This window comes from Vigna unguiculata, unplaced genomic scaffold, assembly GCF_037176805.1.
Source record: "Vigna unguiculata cultivar grain cowpea cultivar isolate G323 ecotype 2 unplaced genomic scaffold, ASM3717680v1 ptg000257l, whole genome shotgun sequence".
Lineage (NCBI taxonomy): Eukaryota > Viridiplantae > Streptophyta > Magnoliopsida > Fabales > Fabaceae > Vigna > Vigna unguiculata.
Window position 1 is genome coordinate 30,001 of NW_028196893.1, and position 7,500 is coordinate 37,500.

Below are 7,500 nucleotides of genomic sequence, written 5' to 3' on the forward strand. Positions count from 1 at the left end.
CCAAATTTCATGCCAATCAAATGATCCGCAGCTGTCAATATATCTCGCGGTAACAAAAATGTATTGTTCTGGGGTATATCAAGATTAAGCTTTTGGTTGATATTTCGTCGACCAATTTTTCCTAATTCACATCTTTGTTGAAAAAATTTTTTTTGTAATTCTTTCCATAAAGATTCAGAAAATACCGGATCTCCGCCAACACAAGCAAATTGTCGATAAAACTCCAAAATGGCATTTTCTTTTGACCCAATTTTTTTTTTATCCTTATCATTTAGGAAAGACACGAAAATTTCAGGATAACAAACATTTTCTAGAATTTCGCTTAAATTCGAACCCATAGCTGATGATAGAACTAGAATAGATATTTTCTGTTTCCTACTCACACGAGCCCATATCCTTGCTTTTTTATCAATCTCTAATTCTAATCTACCCCCCCAGTCTGATATTATAGTGCCAGTATAGACCGGAATTCCGTTAGGGTCCAATTCTGAACGGTAATAGATACCAGGACTTTGCAATATTTGATTGATTACTATTCTGTATATTCCATTTACTATAGAAGTTCCCAGAGAATTCATTAGAGGAATATTTCCAACAAAAATAGTTTGTTTTTGTATATCTCTACTACTTTTCCAAATTAATCCCGCGGATATATATAATTCAGCAGAATATGTAAGTGATTCATATACAGCATCTTTTTCGTTTATCAAGGGTTCTAATAATTGATATGTTTCGGCAAATAATTGAAATTCAATTTCTTGATCTGTATCCTCAATTTTTGGAAACTTAAAAAGCCCTTCTGTTAAGCCCCGATCAATGAACCTACAAAACCCTTCAAATTGTATCTGATTCAATCCAGGTAGTGTAGACATTTCTTCATTTTCACTCCCAAGCATTTTCAATTTCCCCGTGAATTTTATCGAAAAATATTCCACGATTTGCTGTCATGCTTCATCAAATCACATGAATCCATTTAGCAATATTGGAATTTCTATTCTTTATACTGAATTACATGAAATCTTACCTAATCCCGTGTATCAAATATTTCTTAGTGTATGAAATACCTATTATGAAAAGAGAAAGAAATATTAGAATTTGATACTCAACTTCGAAGGAATTTGCAACAAAACAAACAGATAGAATCGAAAGTCTAATCTAAAAAAGGATTGGAAATTTCTACGGGCATTTCAATATTTTTTTTAGGAATCTAAAAAAATGCATTTCATTTCTATCATTATTATGATATTACATATTCAAATTCAATTGGATACAAAAAAAAATCCATTCGAAATTGTCAAGAAAAGATATATTTTGAAGTGAAGTATTTTGGAGAGAATTGGGGAGAATATGATTAGAGTATGTTATGTGTAATGTAATAAGGCTTGTATTTTTGAAACATGCATATATTTAACTGCAGCTATAGATCTGTCTCTAACTTTATTGCAGTCATATTTGTTCAGGATAACAAACACATAACATGTTGTGTGAATTTTTACAAATTTTCTATTGAAAATTGTAAAAAAAGAATAAGCACGATAATTTCTTGAAAATACCGTATAGTATTGGTATTCTATATCTATATAGATATGGATAAGATACTCGATTAGATAATATCTGTGTAACAGATCAAATTGATATTCTAGGGTTTACATATATTGAAAGTTGCTGTTATAATTAGAATGAACAAAGTTAAAAAAAAAAGCAATATTGATTGGTTATGTATCAATTTTTATTTTCTGATCTCATTAAGAAAAAAAAATTTCTATTCAAATATTCAAGAATAATTCATAAAAGAATAGTTAACGGTTGCGATTTGTCTCAAGATTGTTTTTCAATTTTTCAATAGAAAGAAAAGGGGGGAGTATTCTCAAAAACTTCATATCTATATTTTTATTGGCGGCATGGCCGAGTGGTAAGGCGGGGGACTGCAAATCCTTTTTCCCCAGTTCAAATCCGGGTGTCGCCTGATCGATAAGAAACTGTAAATGAAAGATTATATTACGTTTTTTTAGAAAACTTTTTTTCCAACAGAAGCAAGCGAGGGAAAAGGAGTCTTGAGAATTGCGTTTGATTCGAAATTATAAGCATCAGTAGCTTAAAAAATGTTGTAAATATTTTTGTCTCGAATTCAAGGAAAGATTCTAGTAGTGAAAAGGAATCCATAAATTTAGAAATGATAGTTCGTTCACTACACAACTATTGTAGTGTCTGTCTCCTGACTGGGTCTTTTATTAGATTGGATTAAGAATAAGTCGGATAGGAAAGTCCATTTTTAGGTAGAGAAAAGGCAGAAGAAAAACCTTCTATACAGACTAATTTAAAGTTTATGAGTGCTTCCACATTTTATCAATATTATTTATTTAGATCAATTCTATTTAATAGCTTTAATTTAGCTAATTCGCTTTCGTAATATTCAAAAAAAGTATTCTTTAGATTTTCATATTCTATATTCTAATAAAATTAAAAAGTTTTGATTCTAAAATCGAATAGAAAAGAAAAAAAGTTTTTTTAATTATTTTAGAGAACGAATTGGGAGACATTTAAGGGACTATTTCAAATAGAAAGAAGAGTATAAGTATGCAAATGAATCTGTCTTGATTCTTTTTTTATGAAATCCTTAAGGAAATGATAAAAGAGAAATCTTAATATTCCCACCTGGTAGTAACATTCATTGACTTATAACTTCCTATAATTTTTTTATGTTTAATGTTTTATGATTTTACTAAAAATAATCAAAAAAAACTTTTTAGATGTTCTAATAACTAATAAATAGAATGAATTCTTGTTTTTCGTGAATGATGTTAGCCCAGAATCCTTTTTTTGACTCTGTAATAGCAATTCCACTATTATAGTATAGTATTTTTAGCGAATAATACAAAAAAAAGAATAGAATAAAAAATTTGAAAAAATAATGAAATAGTTCCTTCATATTTATAGAGATAGGAGACAAAATTTACATGGATATAGTAAGTATTGCTTGGGCTGCTTTAATGGTAGTTTTTTCATTTTCCCTTTCCCTCGTAGTATGGGGAAGAAGTGGGCTATAGGGATACTAAAAATTGAGTTAAGGGATCCAAGTAACCTTGTTGATTTCTACCTGAATTTTTGAATTTCGAAACTATTGAATGAAAATATTTCATTTAAACTAATACTAATTAATTGAGTTCAAATAGAAAATCTATCTTGATTCTATTATATTTTAGTAGTGTAATGTATTCTATGTATCTTATAGGAATTGAAAATACTCTTTCAATCAAACAAATATTTTCATTATTCCCATATTCCTATTTTGAGAAAAACAAGGGAATCAAAAAGAAGAAGAAATGGATTCCTATTCCAATCAAATTTTTCTTAAAATTTCTATTTCGATGAACTGACGCTTAACCTGGTTATATAGATATATATATATATGGAAAATGGCGGACCGTGTAATAACCATTCCTGTTTTTTTACCCCCTTTTTTTCCTAAGATACCGGAATTGTTTGTAAAAAGAATCTGAAAAAAAAAATTGGACGCAATTCTCAGATAGTAGAAATCAAATTGATTTCTACTATCTGGATTACGCTGATTGTACGATCATTTTTTTAAATCATTCATAAAAATGAAGAAATCATATTTCAGTGAAATTAGTCACTTTTACTTACCGTTTTTACATAAATTATAAGTAAAAAAGCAGTAGGAACTAGAATAAACAGTGCAGTAGCAATAAATGCGAGAATATTTACTTCCATAATCTTTATTATGTTCTATTTCTCTTAAATTTCTAAAAAAAAAATTCGGGATTTAATCCCATAGAAATGTTCAATCTTTCAACAATGGTATAAATTGGATTTCAATGATATCAAATCGGATCAATATCATGAATCACAAAATCTGAGCTATCAAATCAACTCATGAAATAGTATAACATAGGAAGATCTTTTATCCATACTAAATAAAACAAAAAAACATTTATTCTTGATGAAAGTCCAAAATCCCTTTCCTTCCTTTTTCGGCGAAACAAATGAAAAAGCAGGGGGGGGCCCCAAATAAAATTTTGTTTATCAATTTGATTCCCTACAAATACACAAAAAAGGAATTTATTTTTTATTTTTTTGGATTTATATCCAACGGGATTGACGGGGCTCGAACCCGCAGCTTCCGCCTTGACAGGGCGGTGCTCTGACCAATTGAACTACAATCCCAGGGAAAGGGGTGTACTGTATAAATATTTTTACGGACCGTTTCTGTCAAACCTTTTCTTTTTCTATTTCGGATTCGAACCTTTTTGTTGTAAATGAAAAAAGCGCATTTTTTTATATATTGATATGTATATCGATATCCACTTTAGTGAGATCGACACAAATTACTCGTAATCCGTTTCTTATTCTTATTCTATTAACAAATCGATTGAAAATTGAATCAATGAAAAAAAAATATTTTTTTTTTCAATTTTTCCTTATATTTTCTACTTACAGATCTTGACATGAATACCGATTATTAACAAGATTTTGAATTTGTGGAAAGAAATATGGAATACAGAAAAAAAAGAAATAACCTTAGATATGTTTAATATTTTGATTCTTCCGTATCATAGCACATCAGTCATTTCCAGAGAACTATAAATGGGTTATAGAATTTCATAGTGGATCGGCAAATTCTTGGGCCGAGCTGGATTTGAACCAGCGTAGACATATTGCCAACGAATTTACAGTCCGTCCCCATTAACCGCTCGGGCATCGACCCAGCACAATAGGAAGAATACATTTCAGTTTTTATTGAAAATTTTTGATCAACTTCCTTTCGTAACACCCTACCCCCAGGGGAAGTCGAATCCCCGCTGCCTCCTTGAAAGAGAGATGTCCTGAACCACTAGACGATGGGGGCATACTTGCCCGACCGCCATTATACTACGTTCATAGTATGAACAGTTTTTTGCAATTGTCAATATAATGATATGATTCGATAAAAAAAAATATTTTTCGTTCTTTCATAATTCCATAGAAATTTTTTATTAATCATTTATATTTCTAAATTTTTTTATTCCAGTCATAATAAGAAAAAAAAAGAAGTAATGTTCCAATAAAGAGAAAATTCTTCACAGGAATGATTCGTTTGTTGCAAAGGACGAGAGGTTAAAACTTCATTTCTATCATTTATTACTAATACTAAGATTCGATAGGTAGATTTATATCTAATACTAAGAAAAAAAACTTTGGAAAATAGAATTTTTCAATAAAAAAATAAAAATTTGGTTTAGGGACAGAACATATTGAATCCATTTTATCAATGATTCGATTTTATCAATGTTTCGATGAAATATTTTATTTTGTGAGTACATTTATGTATCAATAAAAAGAATTTAGTGTTATGATTAGAATGACTTCAAGAATCCATTTTGAAATAATATATTTGATATGGATCAAATCCAATCTTAATCAATTCTTTTTTTTAACTATATTCTATTCACTAGGTAAATCCAATTTTTTGTTCTTTGATGAGTCATTATACAAATAATAGATATTGATGTACATGTATTCTAATCCCATTTATATCATTTAATTTATATAATTTATATAAATTTATAGAAATAATTTATATAAATTTATAGAATAAGTATACACAGTAACAAATATATGTACTAGTCATGCTAGTTCCTTATTTAGAAATTGAAAGAAAGAAAAAGGGCCCTTTTAACTCAGTGGTAGAGTAACGCCATGGTAAGGCGTAAGTCATCGGTTCAAATCCGATAAGGGGCTTTTTACTTTTTTTTTCAAAAGCAATAGTCTTTCTATTTGAAGGAAGAATAAAAAGATTCTTGATATTTTGAAAAAGTTTCTATTTGTAATAAAAAAGAAAAAGTGTAAAATTCAATAATGGAAAAATAAAAAAAAGTAAGTGGACCTAACCCGTTGAATTATATTTATATCTACTATTCTGATATTCAAATTTGATAAAGATTCAATTCGAACAATTTTTTTTCTTTTTAAGACTTTTTTCGTTTAGACTCCCTAAGAATCTCTGAATATTTCCAATGAAATCTTCTTGTTTCTGAACTAAGAAAAAAGGTTATGCCTTTTCTTTACTCAGAAGGGCCTTAATACGAATTTCAAGTTCCACCAAACAAGTTTTTTTAAAATTAAAATGAAACATATTTTTTTCCATAAATTTCTATTATTTCTATAAGATTAGATAGAATCTTATAGAAATAATAGAAAAATACATTAAATTATGTCTTCACATATCAAATAGTTTCTTTTCATATCGATGTGTACGATATTTTTCCAGCAATTCATATATATGAGACAAAAACTTTCATTTACAGTTTTTTCTTTTTATTATAGTATTTATAAAAAAAAATGAAATACTAAAGAAAAAACTGTAAATGAAATAGAAATTTAGAAAACCTATGATCCTACAGTAGTTTCCTAGACAAAATAGAAGTCAATTCACAACCAAACTTCAAGAATAAGTTTCTTTGATGAAAGGAGAGAAATATGTCTGAAGATCCGCTAGGTATAAGAAGTGAAACAGGGGATCATTTGTTTCTTGAACAGTTCTGAAAAAAAAATTTCTATCGGATTTTGGAGTCATAGCAGATTTTATGATTGATGACTTGGAAGATTTTTAAGAATAGATAAGGAATAACCACATCGAGTTCATGGATTTGCCCTAGATATCAATAGACCCATAAATGATTTTTTATTCGAAACCGATTAGAAAACAAGGGAAAGTATACTTATATATTCTATATATATATAGAGAGAGAAATGAATAGAGATAAATGATCAAGGTCCGTCCCATCTCTGAAAATGCTCTATGAGGTGTTGGGAAATGGTTGAAGTAGTTGAATAGGAGGATCGCTATGACTATAGCTCTTGGTAAATTTACCAAAGATGAAAATGATTTATTTGATATTATGGATGACTGGTTGCGGAGGGACCGTTTCGTTTTTGTGGGTTGGTCCGGTCTATTACTCTTTCCTTGCGCCTATTTCGCCTTGGGGGGTTGGTTTACAGGTACGACCTTTGTAACTTCATGGTATACTCACGGCTTGGCAAGTTCTTATTTAGAAGGCTGCAACTTCTTAACCGCTGCAGTTTCCACTCCCGCTAATAGTTTAGCACACTCTTTGTTGTTACTGTGGGGTCCTGAAGCACAGGGAGATTTTACCCGTTGGTGTCAGTTAGGCGGTCTGTGGACTTTTGTTGCTCTCCACGGTGCTTTCGGATTAATAGGTTTCATGTTACGTCAATTTGAACTTGCTCGATCTGTTCAATTGCGACCTTATAATGCAATCGCATTCTCAGGTCCAATTGCTGTTTTTGTTTCTGTATTCCTTATTTATCCACTGGGTCAGTCTGGTTGGTTCTTTGCTCCAAGTTTTGGTGTAGCAGCTATATTTCGATTCATCCTCTTTTTCCAAGGATTTCATAATTGGACATTAAACCCATTTCATATGATGGGAGTTGCTGGTGTATTGGGCGCTGCACTACTATGCGCTATTCATGGTGCAACCG

The 7,500-nt window shown here is 30.1% G+C and overlaps 4 non-coding genes across 4 annotated transcripts; 2 read left to right on the top strand and 2 right to left on the bottom strand.

Moving 5' to 3' along the window:
* The first annotated feature begins 1,895 nt into the window (after window positions 1-1,895).
* On the top strand, window positions 1,896-1,966 carry TRNAC-GCA (transfer RNA cysteine (anticodon GCA)). Its single transcript has one exon. It is a non-coding gene; the product is annotated as a tRNA-Cys (tRNA).
* A 2,145-nt stretch (window positions 1,967-4,111) lies between these two features.
* On the bottom strand, window positions 4,112-4,185 carry TRNAD-GUC (transfer RNA aspartic acid (anticodon GUC)). The gene has a single exon. It is a non-coding gene; the product is annotated as a tRNA-Asp (tRNA).
* Window positions 4,186-4,642: 457 nt separating this feature from the next.
* TRNAY-GUA (transfer RNA tyrosine (anticodon GUA)) lies at window positions 4,643-4,726 on the bottom strand. Its single transcript has one exon. It is a non-coding gene; the product is annotated as a tRNA-Tyr (tRNA).
* Window positions 4,727-5,667: 941 nt separating this feature from the next.
* TRNAT-GGU (transfer RNA threonine (anticodon GGU)) lies at window positions 5,668-5,739 on the top strand. Its single transcript has one exon. It is a non-coding gene; the product is annotated as a tRNA-Thr (tRNA).
* The last annotated feature ends 1,761 nt before the right edge of the window (window positions 5,740-7,500 follow it).